This window comes from Leptonychotes weddellii, chromosome 4 (genome assembly GCF_054177405.1).
Source record: "Leptonychotes weddellii isolate Sample4059 chromosome 4, ASM5417740v2, whole genome shotgun sequence".
Taxonomy (NCBI): Eukaryota; Metazoa; Chordata; class Mammalia; order Carnivora; family Phocidae; genus Leptonychotes; species Leptonychotes weddellii.
Genome location: NC_138372.1, coordinates 93,324,364 through 93,340,122, shown reverse-complemented (window position 1 = coordinate 93,340,122; position 15,759 = coordinate 93,324,364). Strand labels below are relative to the sequence as shown.

The 15,759-nt window shown below is 44.2% G+C and overlaps 1 protein-coding gene across 2 annotated transcripts in view; it reads right to left on the bottom strand.

The window, feature by feature from the left end:
• LOC145720878 (uncharacterized) overlaps window positions 1-15,759 on the bottom strand; it is a 67,687-nt gene that overhangs the window by 10,516 nt on the left and 41,412 nt on the right. The gene's annotated exons all lie outside the window — the stretch shown is intronic.

Sequence of the window (15,759 nt, the reverse complement as noted above, 5' to 3'; positions counted from 1 at the left end):
CCCCTCCCTCGAATATTTTACTATGGGGCCGCCCACCGCCAGCACCACCTCCTGCTTTGCATGGGCCCGCCCACAGGTCCCCGCCCCAGTTCGTCACCCGGCCAGAGGTGACGCCTACTCCCCACCTTAAAGCGGCAGAGCCCTCTTTCTCAACTAAAAGAACCTCCCAAAGGGCCGGCGGGGTGGGAGGCGCGGCCAGGGAGGGTCTCCTCTTTTCCACACCTTCCTCCCGGCGCGCACACTCACCCGGACCTCCCCACCGCCTGCAGCAGCACTGGGGAGCAACCCGAGGGGACCAGTAGAAAGCGCGGAGGGGGGCAGGGCAGCGTGGAATTTGGCCATCTTTGACAGAAACGAATTGGAAGCTGCCAAAGGAAGGGGTCTCTCCCTCACTCTTCTCTGCTGCCCTGGTCCCGGCCTAGTCCTCAGTCTTCAAGGCGAACCCCTCACGCCTCCAGGATGCCACCACCCTGCCCCATCCCCTCTCCGGTCCCCCGTCTTCACCCGTCAATCTGTGCACCGCGCTTGCGGTTGCCGGCTTTCTCCCTTCCCGAGGGAGCAGGCCCCTCTCGGGGTTGCACTCTTCTCCACCCTCTCCAAAGCCGATTCCCACCAGGGTCCTGCGGACGCGGTGGCTGTTGCAGGGTCTCTCCTTCCACGTCGGGCCCAGCCCAGCCCCGCTCACGCATTGCTACCTAGTGCCCTAGAGGACCTTCTGCCCAGATCCTCGAATGGCTTCACGACCGCTTTTTAATCTAAGTATCGCTCCCCTGATTTTTCGGGAGGCCCGTGCTTTGGATAGCTCGGAGCCCAGGCATCCCGGCACCGTCCCCAGTGAAGTGAGAAGGTAACCCATTAGACTGTACTTTTTCTCAGAAGGGAAAATGACGGCATCCTGGTGAGCGCACATTGCTGAATAAAGCTCAGGTTCCGGCTACTCCTGTTTTATCTTTGTGGCCCTTGTTGCTGCCGTGACCAACTGTTATTACAGACCTGTCTACTCACAGCCCTCCCCAGAACACACTGTTGTTACATCTCTGTATTTCTGCTTTGTAGAGTCTTGATCTTAGATGTTTCTGCAACTAGCCCTGGCCCCACAGCCTTTCTGAATCAGTTAAGTGAAGACTGCCTATGTTATAATGTACTGCGTATTCTCCCTGAAGATAGAAGCAACATGGCCAAGAGAAGTAGATAAATTTTCTTCTGCTTTTGCTTCTACCACCCATAGCTTTAACCAGGATACTTAATTCTGTGTCAGTTTCCCTGTCTATAAAATAGGAAACCTTCCTTGGGGCAATCTTTTAACTAATGGTGCTGGTTGTAAAGGATGGTGCAGGAGAACCCTGAATGATAAAGCTTCCCAAACCATTTAAAATTCTTGAGTGACCATGTAAGTTTCTATACCATGTCTCCCCAGCCTGGATCCTATGAAAAGCTGTTTTTTCATAGCAAGATGTTTTCTCTTTGTCTCCTATTATGACTGAGGATATAAATAAAGAAAAAACATGATAGTACATATAAACAATATAAATCTAAGATCGATTGAAGGATTCCAAATGGGAAATAATTAAAATGCTTTTCTGTTGGGGACGCCTGGGTGACTTAGTCGGTTAAGCATCTGCATTCGCCTCAGGTCATGATCCCCGGGTCCTGGGATGGAGCCCCCACCGGCAGGAGGGATCCCTGCTCAGCCACTGGTCTGTTTCTCTCTCTTCCTCTGTCCACCGCTCCCCCTGCTTGTGCTCTCTCTCTCTCTGTCAAATAAATAAATAAAATCTTAAAAAAAAAAGATTTAAAAAATTTTTAAAAATGCTTTTTTGTCAAGTTTTGGCAATAGGTGAGAACTCTGTAAAAGAAAGTAGGAGGAAAAAGTAAGGTATGCACGTAGGGAAAGACAGCTAAACCCAGGAATATGCAAGAAACATTTGGGATTGCAGATGTAGGTGGAAAGAAGGGATTTACAGAGTGTACCTATAAGAGAAAACCACTACTAAAATAAGCTCCTGAGTGGAGTGTTCCAGACCAGATCACTTCTACTTACAAAGCTCAAAGACAAGCTCTCTATAACAATACACATACAAAAAAGTCTTAACCATTTTACTAGCCATTACACCCTCCACTATATGTGTCAAAATTCAAAATTATTTACTGAACCAGAAGAAAAATGTAAATGAATACTAAACGTGCAACACTGGGGTAAAGGAGCAATAATACTAAGAATAACGTGTGCTAGAAGTCAAGAAATCTAAAGGTTAGAGTCTCCATAGTAATGTTAATTTAGCTACATTTGCACATGGGATAGAACTGCATTTTAAAATATTTATTCTATCAAACAGTTTATTTTGCTACAATTTTTGTCTTCTGAATTTTCTAACTTCCATTCATTTTTCATCTCACTCGAGAAAGAATTCTATTTTGCTGTATAGAGATCTAGCATGCTGTCTATACATAAATACTAATGGATAATGATGAAATCATTTTTAAAAGCAACCTATAAATAAACGCTTCAAACTGTTTCTGCTACTCTAGAAGTTCTAAGAGAAATCATTTTTAATCCAAATGGTAACATTGTTAAAAATAAAGGGTTTTGACGCTAAAGAGACTTGGGTTTGATTTTTTTCCTTTTTGAAATTTGCTTCTCATACTGATAAGAAGCACTCACTGTGATGCAAACATGGATGGCACAAATTTGGCTTCTTAGTTCTTCAACTAATCACAGTATCTTTTATTTAAGTTTGCCTCCAATCTTCTTTACCTGTAAATTCTGCTTTTAAAATATTTCTGTTCCCTCAGCTCTTGCTAAACTTATCCCGAAATTTTAGGGTTAGAAGGAACCCCCTCCTATTTTACGGAGGAGAATTCTAAGACACAGAAGTTTAATGACTTGCTGAGATTATGCCCATTTTTAAGGGAGTAGAATTTAAGTCCAACACTCTTCAGCACTGTTCTAACTCCTGCAGGTTGTTCATTCCCACTATTATTTATCACTGTAGAAGAGAACATGAAGTTCTACCCTCGGGATGATGAAAGTAAGACTCAGAAAGGTTAAGCCCACTCAGCCAGCTGGTGCTAGGGCTGGAAGAGGCCCTACAGAGTTCTTGCCTTGGTCAAAGCCCTCGGTGTGTCCACAATTTCCTGCTGTTTATACTGTTTCTTACCAATTCATCTACCTCATTGTCCAAACTAAAACAGGCAAGTTTCAACCCCAAAGGAATACCACGAAGAGAGTCATTTGTGACTGAAAATGAAGGGTTAGGATGGAATGGTGTCTTGACCTTCACAGTGCTCCTGCCCAATGTTGTGAGAAAATAGCCAGGAAACAATGTCTTCGTTAGGCTGCCCATGAAGAAGAAACAAATCTCCCTATCCCAGCTTTCACCAGTCCACTTAAGTCAATGAGGAGTCTTAGAACTTCATCCCTACTGGGAAAATTTAGGGCTAAGTGTCTCTTTTGTGAGGAAGAAATCAATATTCCCACCTTCTTCCTTCACAGCAGCTCCTCCTGGGGCCATTGGCACTTTGATGTGAGTGTGGGTCTTGTTCTGTGTCACCACAAATCTGCTGTCCACAGTCTGGGAATTAGAGGCACCCTCTCTGTGAACGCTTGGACAGATCTGTGATGTGACACTCAGATTCCTTAAAAAGGTACCATCAGTGTTTCCCTTTTATTTTCACACTCAAACCTGTATGGTTGTGTCTCCTGCCCTCATTGTTGCCTTCTCAAAGTCAAGCTTTGTGTCTTTCAGCCTGCTTTTTCCTGAGCCCTAAATGATCGATACATCAGTGCTGATCCTCTTCCCTGGGTTTCCATTTTCACCACAGCCCATCATGGCTGAACCAGAAACAACTGGGGTGCTGTTATTGCAAATGGCGGGATTTCCTTCTCTTTTACAGCCGAATAATATGCCTCTGTACATATATACCACATTTTTTTCAATCCATTCATCTGTGATGGACAGACACTTAGATTGTTTCCATGTCTTGGCTACTGTAAATAATGCTGCAATGAACAAGGGGGTGCAGGTGTCTCTTGAGATAGTGATTTCATTTCCTTCAGATAGATACCTAGAGGTCTGTCCTCTTCATTGATTTAAATTCCTTTTTGTTTTCTAATTGTGAATATTCCTTAAAGCCTTCGTTTCCTTCATCTTTCCTCTCTTCAAGTCTCCCTACAATGTCTCTCTCACTCTTCTAACTTCAGCCATTGCCCCTTTGCAGATGACCAACACATCCTAGGTCTCTTGAACTTAAATCCTGCATTTCTATCTACTCAGCTTGCTCATCTAGAATCAACTTCACAACAAACTCACCATCTTTCAAAATTAAGTCTCACCTCTGAATTCATTGTCTTTAACTTAGGTTCAAAAACTTTGGCATAATCCTGACTCAAAATCTCCATCTGTCTATCTCTTCTTAGTCACCAGTGTCCGCAAATTTCCCCTTAAATCAATTTCTTGCTTTCTAGTCCCAACCTGGGACTGTTGTAAAAGCCTCCAAGTAGTCAATTCCTGCCTCCAGCCTCTCCCCTTGTCAGCCAATTCTCCATGCTCCTTCCAGATAGATCTTCCTAAAAGACCTGTTTATAATATATTATAGGGCCCCTCGACCTTAAGATCAACAGTGTGGTTTAACAGGAACAATATCAGCTTTAGAATACCCTGGACCTGGGTTTGATTGAATATTGGACGGCAATTTACTAGCCAAGTAACTTCAAAAAGAAGAAAAAAAAATGTTCTTTTCTTTCACATTCATTACAGAAGGTGTTTGGATCACCCATTTTAGAACACAGCCTGGATACGCAAACATTTAATATCTTCTACCTGCTAAGGTAGTTCCTAGTCTTGCCCTATATCTTGAGAACAAAATCGTACACTTCTCTGTGTTTTGCAGTCATTCAGTAATTGCTATATTTATTGAGCATCTACTAAGTGCAAGGCATCTTGGGGGAGGTACAAAAAATGAATCAGGTATCCAATGTGTTTAATTTTGTCCTCAAAGTCTAATCAGACTTATAGGGAGGATTCATTCATTAAAAAAAAAAAAAAGCGTTGGTGAGGGAGGGAGTTCAATAAGTGTCAGGCATCATGCAAGGTACCAAAGTTTCAAGTAAGTGTAAGACAAGTCCCCTCGTGCTGGGCCCTGGGATCAATCTAGTTAAGAATACTGACAAGTGAACACTTATAATCAATTATAATAAATGCCATGAAATGGATAAATACCAGGTATTTGGGGCACACAGAAGAGAGGCATGTAATCCAGACAGGAGAGTCAGGGAATGCAACAAGACCTGAGCCGAATCTCAAAAGATGCGTAGGAGTCAGTCAGCAAAGGACTCAGCAATGTGCAAAGGCTCAGCAGTGTGACAATGTATATAAATAACCACCATGCAAGATAGAAGGTAATAAATAAGTGGCAGAGCAGAGGCAAAAAGTAAAATGGCAATCAGAGGAGACACATTATACGGGGGGGTGGGTGAGATGAGCAGAAACTGCTTCATGAAAGTAGAGGCAGTTGAGGCCCCGTGAAGGCATCACAGGGGTCAGGATGATTCAGACCCGCAGTGGGGCCAGATGCCTCTTTGTCTTCCCCACGTTCTGCACACAATGGCACAACACCTTGCCTCCCGCCATGATGATGATGACATCTAGGCTCTTCTCATGAAGCTGGCTCTTCTAATTTCCTAGAATGCTTGTAAGAGGAGACTCGAGATTCAACAGAGCCATTTCTCGGTGGAGGGGCCCTCAATAAGGTCGCCTGGCTTTGAATCCCAGCTCTGCCATCAGGTGGCTGTGTGATCTTAGGAAAATTACTTAACCTCTCTGGAGTTTAGTCTTTTCTTTCATTAAAATGGAGCAATGATAATATTCTCCTCACAGGGTAGTGTGAGGAATAAATGAGTGACTGCATGCAGACATGTAGGAATAGTGCCTGGCACATAGGAAGTGCCCAATAAATGTTCGTTATTAATATATTTCCCCATCTCTGGATTATGCACAATGGGATTGGCCTTAGGGGGAGATTTTAGGAGCACGGAGAAGGTTACCTCCTCAATACTTCACTTACTCCCACACTTAAATCTCACTCACTGGTATCTCTTCCTCTCTCCTAACACATTCCTGCCATTAGAAATTCATACCTTTGGATTTAAGATGTCATTTCCCCCAAAAGACTTTGGGAAGAGTAACACAACAAAGAGTCAGCCCTGTTTTATTTTAATAATTTATCTGGCCAGACCTCTATCCTCCTTAACTGTTAACTGTACTGAGGGAATGTTGTGGGGGAAAAAAAGAAAAGGCTAATTCTGAAGCATAGAGATCCTTCCCCAAAAACTGAAGCCAGGAGATGCTCGGAGGGTTTTCTGAAGGCAGTAGGTCCTCTGGGATTGGAAGAAGGGTTGGATTGGAGAGAGATGCCAAGAAGTAATGAGAAATACAAAAACAAGGTCATTTGTGTCAGTAAAGACAAGCTTTACTAACTTAACAAACACTGCTGATCTTGATTTGGGGACTCTCCATCCACTGCCCCTTTCTCTACTCCGTGCTGTGTTTCAGAATAAATAATTGCACTCAGGATAAATGTTGAATTATATCAATGAAGGAGACTATGCAGGTGATCAAGAAACCCCTGGTTTTAAGATTTCATAATGACTTTTACATGTTTACTTTCTTAGTTATTGTTTATCAATCAAAAATTAATAAGCACTTAATATGTGTCTTAGTGCCAAATTAAGTAAAGTGAGAATTTCATTTGAAGGTGAAGAGATAGGGGTGCCTGAGTGGCTCAGTCAGTTAAGCATCCAACTCTTGATTTAGGCTCAAGTCATGATCTCAGGGTCCTAAGATGAGCGCCATGTCTGGGGCTCCAGGCTCCATGTACAGCGGGGAGTCTGCTTGAAACTCTCTCCCTCTGCCTCTCCCCCAACTTGTGTACACATGCGCGCATGCTCTCTCCCCCTCTCTCTAAAACAAATAACTCTTTTTTTTAAGCATTTTTTTTTAAGATTTTATTTATTTATTTCACAGAGAGAGACATAGTGAGAGAGGGAACAGAAGCAGGGGGAATGGGAGAGGGAGAAGCAGACTTCCCGCTGAGCAGGGAGCCTGATGTGGGGCTCGAACCCAGGGCCCTGGGATCATGACCTAAGCCGAAGGCAGATGCTTAACGACTGAGCCACCCAGGTGCCCCTAAAACAAATAACTCTTAAAAAAAAAAGGTGAACAAATAGTCCTTGTCACGAGTCTTACAGTCCAATTGAGAAAACACAAAAATATAATAACAATTAATTCCTAAATTGTATTACAGGTATGACAGACATGAAACAAACCCTGGACTTCCAGGAAAAAAAAAAGCAATGAGTAGAGTCCGGAGCGATCATTTGCAGCATCCGAAGTTGAACTGGGTCTTGAAGGATAGGATTTGAGCAGTTCCAGGAGGGGACAGTGACCCAGGAGGGAAAGGCAAGAAGCCAAGCAAGAGACTGAAAGGAGAACGGCATGTGTCGACAGAAAATGATAACAGTAATGATGAAAACAAGCCATCAAAGACAACTGCCCTTTACTGAGTATTTGGTATATTCATGTGCCAAGCAATATTCTAAGGACTATATTCATATATCATCTCATTTAGTACACACAATGACCCCACAAAGTATGAACTATGGTTCCCATTTTACAGTTGAGGGGCTAGATACTTTGAGAGATAAGTCACTGTCCTAAAATCATGTAGCTAAGTGGGAGCTAAGATTAAAGTCCAACTCATTCTGAGGTGAAAGCTCTTAGCCCTCCGTAGTACAGCCTCTCTTAGTGCAGGTGTTGGGATGCAGTGGCAAATACAATCGAATAAATAGGGTAGGAATTCATTACACAGAATATAATTTAAAGAAAGCATGCAAGAATGATATACTGTGAGGTTAAAAAAAACAAAACCAAAACCAAAAACCACAGTTTACCAAACACTGCTTACAGAACAGGCACACCTTCTTTACAATGTCATCCAGAATGTGATTTAGAGTTATACCCATTTTACAGCTGAGAAAATCAAAACGGAGACGTTTAATGACTTGGCCAAGCCTCACAGCTGTTAAATAGCCCCATCAGGATTTGAACCCTAGGCTGGCAGCAAAGCCTGTGCTCTTGCTGCTATTCGGCACTGCCTCTCCCCTTGAGCAAGGGAAAAACTGGGTAAAAATAATGCTGTGGCAATTTGCGGCATTCTTCAAGGCGTTTTCAGATTCACAGCCGCATCTGATCCTTATGATAACCATGTGATAGGTTTGAAGATAACCTCCCTCTTCCATCATGATGAATAATAATAACGGTCATAATAATCATTAAAATAATAATATTAGGCAGCCCCGAGTGTTCCCCATACACCTGGCTCTGTGCTGCGGGCTTTACACGGATTGTATGGTTGACTTACAGCAGCCCTATGAGATAGGTTCTGTTATCATTCTTACCTTGCACATGAAGACACTGTGGCTCACAGAGGTAAGATAACTTAATGAAGGAGGCTGGACTCAGATAAGTTGCAAGAACTCATTCAAGGTCATGTGACAGTGAGTGCGATCCCTGGACGAGAGCACAGCTCCCCTGGTTCCACATTTATGCATGCCCTTTTTACGTGACTCTTTGAACAATCGATCTGCAGCTCCAGGAAGGAAGATTTGAAGAAAGAACTACAGCAGCAAGGAGAGAAGCTGGAAGGCTGCAGAAATTCAGGGGTGAGGTGAGGCAGCCCTGGACGGAGTAACATGAGGGAGACTGAAGGGGTGGCGCATCTAGGCGCCATTTGAGGAAAGCTATAGTAGCTCACGTCTGAAGCATGTGAACATAAGAGGAAGGAAGAAAAGCTCCAGTTTGGTTTCTAGCCTAAAATGGGTGGAAGTAGTGGTGGAGCATTGTGGTCAGAACCAAGAGTGGTTCAAAACGACACTGGTCCCCAGGGAGTCATACCACATGCCGTCTAGGGACGGCTGGGATAGAGAAGACAGATGACATCGAGTGTCGCTGGTGGAAACGTAAAATGGTACAGCCACCTTCGAGAAGAGTTTAGTAGTTTCCTAAAAAGTTAAGCATAAGTTTGCCATGTGACCCAGCAATTCCACTCCTGGGTGTCTACCTAAGAGAAATAAAAACAGGCCCACCCAGACTTGTATGTGAATGTTCCATTGCAGCGTTATTCCTAAAGGCCAACAAGTGAAAATAAGCCAAATGTCTATCAAACCGATGAATGGACAGATGAAATGTGGTGTGTTCCTGAGCAATAGGAATGAAGGACTGATACACGCTGTAACATGGATGCACCTCAAAATCACTATGCGAAGTGAAAGAGGCCAGATGCACAAGGCTGCATAGTGCATCATTTCATGTACACGCAATGTCCAGAAGAGATAAATCCACAGAGACAGAAAGCAGATTAGTGGGGTCGGGAATGGGGAGAAACAGCAAATGGTATCTTTTTGGAGTAAAGCAAATGTTTGAAAACTGGATTTTGGTGGTGGTTGCACAACACTAAATTTACAAAAAAATCATTGAATCTTGCACTTAAAACAGGTGAGCTTACGGTATGTAAGTTATATCTTAATAAAGCTTTTTTTTTTTTTTTAAAGATAAGTAAAGCTGGCTTGTGAAGGAACAAGGAATGGTTTTAGGATCATAGGTGACCACTGGAGATGTCTTGCCAGGGGAGAGGGCAATACAAACGAATGGGTTCACCCAATAAAAAGGCACACGAGAAGAGGACGATGTCAAGGACAAAATCTTTGGTGTCACCACCATCAAGGGGTAGGGACGGTGGTCTGCCTTGGCTAACACGGTGTTCGCCCTGGTAGCAACAAGTCCCACTAATATTAAAATGTGCTTATATTCTCTAAGCTCGCACCCACTGAGCGCAGAAGTATGTGCCCCATGGCTCGGCAACCAGCAGAGTCAGTCCACGTGGGGGAAAATTGCCTCTAAGTGACTAAAATACGCAAGGATAAGTGGGAATGGACTGAATGTATTCCCTGTATTTTGATGCTAAAAAAAGAACTGCATAAACACGTTCACCCAAATTAGAAATAACATCAGCATTAGGGAGTGCGGTGTTTCAAGAACAATGATATTTCACTTAGTCACTGACAACCAAGGAGGGTAGGATGTTAGGCTGGGCCACCCCTGGAATCAGGCTCTTTGGCCTCCACATAGACTTCTGAATTTAGAAGGAGCCAGCAGAGATTCTCCCATACACTCCGCAACTGCTTTCCCACCTCAGAAGGCAACGACCCCTCTTCTTCCAGCCCCCACCCCAGGCTTAGAACTCTGGGGAGGGCATCCTCCCAGGCTAGGGACTAAAGATCCCTTCCTTCCCCCAAGGCCTGACAACCTTTTTTGTTTCTTCTTTCACATCTCCAGTGAAAATGAAACAGATTTAGACTACTGTCCTTGGTTGTGAAATAAAGGTGGTGGCGGTGGGGAAGAATCTGGGAGCTCAGGATAGGGGCAGCAGGGTATGGAAGAAGCAGCCCAGGGTGGGAAACCCTGATCCTGGCTTCAGGACCACCCACCACCCACACCATATGGTGAGGGACAGCTGAGCAGGGTCTCTTAATCCCAGGTTCATCTGGAGACTAAGGCTGGATTTTGGATGGAGGAAAAAATATACATTTACTTTCACTAACTTCTAACTCAGATTTATCATTGCCTTCAAATACAAACATGGGCGGTATGAGCCATCCATGACTTTTTCACTGACAGAATCACAGATATTTTTATATCACCTTACGGTTGTGGCAGATATCCCAAATATCGCTTATACTCATCACCGATGATGCAATTATGGTAGTTATTAAATCTGCCACTAGACCTTTTTATTAATGTTCTAATAAACAAGCACGTATATTAGTATACCACAGATTTGAGGCTTTCGATATTTTGATCGTATTTCATTATAACTCTTTTTGTAACGCTATGTATTTTATTCTATGTGTTTAAAGTCATAATTCCATCCATGGGTTTCACCAGGCGGCCCAAGGCGGGTCCATGTCACAAAAAAGTTGAAGAATTCCAGGACTGGAAAAACTTACCCCAGTCCCTATCCAGCACCACCAAAAAGAGCCTCCCTACAAAGCAGGCAAACCCACCATTAGAGAACATTTCCTTCGGGTTTTTAAGATTCCCATTAAAATGCAAATGCCCCCAAAGGAGAAGAACTTCTCCGAGTGTTATTTGTTAACCCCTTAAATGGGGTTGTTTAGCAGCTAGCTGAGCACAACACCCTACAATTCAATTAAACAAACATTTATTGAGCTCCTGCCACGGGTAAGGAACCAGGCTTGGGGATAGAGAGCGAAATCCTCCAAGGTTTCTCCTCTCAAGGGTTCCTGCGATCTAGTAGAAGGAATAAAACAAGTGCAGAAAAGACAGAAGAGAAATGGTAGGGAGAAATGCAAGGAGCAAAGCGCGTCCTGGGGAAGGGCCCGCTCCGAGGAAAGAGATTCCTTCAAGCCCACATTCCGGATTGACTGAGTATGCACCTCGGAATACAACGTTGACCAAGTTCACTGCCCAGGATTGCGTTCAATAGGTAGAGCACGAAGTCAGCTACGGGCGCTGAGTGCTCTGTTCGGTATAAAGGGCCTGCGAAGCACAGGGGAGGGAGTGACTTGGTGGGGGTGGGGGCAGGGGAGAGTCTAGAAAGACTGTTGGTCGTGATGAATGTGGCACAGAGGAAGTGACACATGAGCTGAGTCTAGGAGGATAAGTTTTTTAAAAAGAGAGAGGATGGGGGAAGGGAGGGGGGAGGGGCACCGCATTCCTGGCAGAGGTACGCGTAAAGGTCCTATTCTGAGGATGCATTTAAAGTGAGAGTTTAGGGATAGTGGAGGAGCCAAGCAGTAGATGGGACTGGAATTGTAAAACTGAGTTGTACTGAGAAAGGATCTTACATTTAATGCGGAGGAATTTGTACCCCATCCCTTTGGAACAATCAGGAAAGTCTTCATGAAGGAAGGCCTTCCTATTTGAGCTGGGCCATTAAGGCATTAGAAAAATTTCAACAGGTGGAGATGGGGCGGGTGGGAAGTGTTTCAGGCTGCAGGAAGAGCAGGGCCAGCAGGGGCTGAAAGCGCGTGGCTTGGTGAGCACCGCGGGGCGTCGGTACCGGGACCGGGGTGAGGGTGAGCGGCGCACCTGGGAGCGGGGGCCGGACCGGCGCACACCTGGCTGCAGGGGGGTGGCGTGGTGGTGGTGGTGGGGGAGCGGAAAGCAGGGCGGCGTGGTTACCGCGCAGGTTCGTCGCCCCGAGCCGACCCTCCAGGTCGGAACCTCTGGGGCTGGAGCCTGTTTACCAAAGGCCCCAAGTGATCTTGAGGCTCCAGAAAATCGTTTAGGGGCTGAGTAGGAGGAAAGACCAAAAAGGAAGGTGGGCTTTGAGTGCGGGCTAAGAAACTGCCCTTCAATTGGAAGGCCACGGGGAGTTGCTGAGAATGGACCCGGAGGGAGAATGGTATTTGTCGAGCCCTGGGTGCTCAAGGAAGATTTAGGGGACAGAAGAGCTTAGGGTGGAAAGTGTGGGGACCCAGGAAGGGGCTATTATAGGGGTCCAGGTAGGGAGTCATGAGGGCCTGAATCATCACAGTGGCAGAGGGGAGAGGAGGAGAGGGACAAACGCAAAGACGTTTGGTGACAGAATCTACTTGGCTCACTGGGCAACTGAAGCGGGCGGAGGGGCTGAGTCACACATGACTCCAGGGATTGGCGCTGGGCAAGGAGGAAACCAGCAGGCCCTTCACAAGAAAAGCAGGGGAGGGAGGGAGGCGCCTTTGTGAGGAAGGCTGTGTGTGTAGACGTAAAGCGCCGGCACAGAGGCTGAGAATACGGTTGATTTTTATTTTGAGGGAGGGCACACTGTGGTCAGTGGGATACAGGAGGAGACACAGGTGGCCTCACCGGGACTGGGAGGGGGCCGAGGAAGGCTGCAGGGCCCGCCTTTATCACCATTTTGTTGAGGGCCCCCTAACAGGGTGTGACAGGAGCCCTGAGCTTAAACCTAGGCCAGTCCCTTCTCTTCTCAGGAGCTCCCATTTCCTGTTTGGAAAAGCAGGTGATAACAAAACTTATCACCCACTCATCTCATGGGAGTGCTGGAGAGCAACCAATATACATACATAAATAAGTTTAAGGCACTCAGCAAGAACAAAGTGTGCTAGAAACGATAAACAATAATAAATTCAGCCACCTCCTCCGCCATGATAGTAAACACGGTGTCTTTTTTTAGGAAACAGATGTGGCTAACCAGATACTAACTTTGAGGCTGTCTATAGCTTCGAACAAGAGGTAATTAGATCTAAACTCTTGATTTGCAAGAATTCCCTCATTAGAGAGTCTGAGCGACCCTAATACCTCCATCAAACGGAGGGCCTGGGCCAGACTGCAGTGAATCAACATGAAAATTATTTTATCATCCCACCTCCCATTCTAAGTATCAATGTGGGACTAATATCAGCATCCAAACTGCAGGCAGTCCCCACCATCCCCCTAAGCTGCACTCTTTGTCACACCCCTGAGGTCCCTCTCTTGGCAGAATGGTGCCATATAAAATATTCAGATCCTAGGTAGGATGTGTGCAATCTACAAGGGGAAGAAGGCTGTCAGACAGAAAAAGTAAGAGAAAAAAAAAATAGCACTCCTAAAATGACAAAGATTGCAAATCCATTTTAAAGGAACACCTCTCTAATGGTATGTTCCATGCATAGCACATCTCTTAATAAATCCCACACCAATCTCTGCTCCCCTAAAGAGCAGACCCGATAGGTAATAACTCCCCTCCTCTGTGGTAAAATCCAATTTTCACACCTGGTAAATGAAATAACTCCACTGTGAACCAAGGTCGGGTTGGGGTGAGCCGTTAACAGAAGGTTAGGGGCTGTGCATCATGTAACAGCTCTTCTGGGAACCCCTTCCAGAGATTTGCTCTTTTTATGCCAGTTGATACTATTCAGCCAGAAAACCTCCAACCTCCTAGGTTATAAAAGCTAAAGCCTTTGTCACCTGAAGTGGTTATGACTGAATGCTATGGTTCACGGGTCACATATGTGTGAGGGCTGGCTCTGGCCTTTACCTCTTGTTTGGTAGCAAGGTTCCTTACCATTTGTGTACTTTTAGGAGATAAGCTTATACTGCGTTCCTGACAAATTGACCATGAGAAGGGGTGATGCTACTGAAATTTACCATTGTAGAGGAGTAATACACCGGAGGAAGAAGAAAATGTAATGCCAAAATCCAACTAGGATCTGTGTACTGTACAGACCTAATTAGGAACAACAAAGTGGACGTCCATGAGAAATCAACAATGAAACACACACAGACACACACACACACACACACACACACAGGGAGAACTGGAATGTGGGCCAGGAACACATCCCAGGAGACATAAGAATTTAGTAAAGGTGACATCACAGTTAAGTAGGGATAGGGAGGATTACTCAAGAAATACCGTTGGCATAATTGTTCTACTGTTTGGAAAAAATTTAAGATCCTCATCTCATGGGGCGCCTGGGTGGCTCAGTCGTTAAGCGTCTGCCTTCGGCTCAGGTCATGATCCCGGGGTCCTGGGATCGAGTCCCACATCAGGCTCCCTGCTCAGCGGGAAGCCTGCTTCTCCCTCTCCCACTCCCCCTGCTTGTGTTCCTGCTCTCGCTGTCTCTCTCTCTGTCAAATAAATAAATAAAATCTTTAAAAAAAAGAGAAAAAAAGATCCTCATCTCACATCGCATAATAAATTCCAGAGGGATTAAGATAAATATAAAAATGAATCAGTTAAAAAAAACTAAAAGAAAATATAGATGAATATTTATCTGACCTTGGGGACAGGGAAAGATGTTCTTAGAATAAAATCAAAGGAAAAATAAATAAATAGTTTGGTAGATTTGACTACATAAAAATGTAAAGTTCTGTATGAAAAAAAAAATCATAAACTAGAAGGCCAGCAACCTAACGGAAGCAAAGTATTTCCAACAAATAGGATTTTAACAAATATGACTGAAAAGAAATTAATCTTTTTAGTATAGAACTGCTTTCATACAAAGCAGTATGAAAAAAATACCTGAGTTGAAATTTGACATTGCTATTTTTAACATTTCAAAAGTTATCATTTAACACACGCACAGAAAATTAATAGGGAAAAAAGTCACTTGAATTCATGAAAACATTCATTCTAACTAGTAGTTGAAGAAACAGTAAGTCAATTGTATTTTCTGTGATGGCCTGGCTCATGGTAAACACTTTGTAAATATTTGTTGACTTGTTCAGATTAACAAAGAGTAAGAAAATCCCATCTGCAATTTGTAGGATTACATAGGAAGGCAGGGGTCGGCAAACTGTTTCCGCAAACTATTTCCGTAAAGGGCAGACAGTAAATATTTTGGGGTTTGTGAGCCATGCAATCTCTGTTGCAACTATTCAGCTCTGCAACTGTAGGGGGAAAGCAGCCACAGACAACGTATAGCTGAAAGAACATGACTGTGTCCCAAAAATGCGTTCTTTGCGCAAACGTAAATGTGAATTCCATATAATTTTAACGTGTCATAAAATATTGTTCTTCTTTTGATTTTTCCCAGCCACTTAAATGTGTAAAAATCATTGTTAGCTCATGAGCTGTACAAACACAGGTCATGGGACGGATTTGCCCTATCCTAGAGCAACATTTCTGGAAATCAATTTGATACTATATATCAAGAGGTTTTGAAAAGGCCTTACACAGATCGGTCAGTATTTCAAT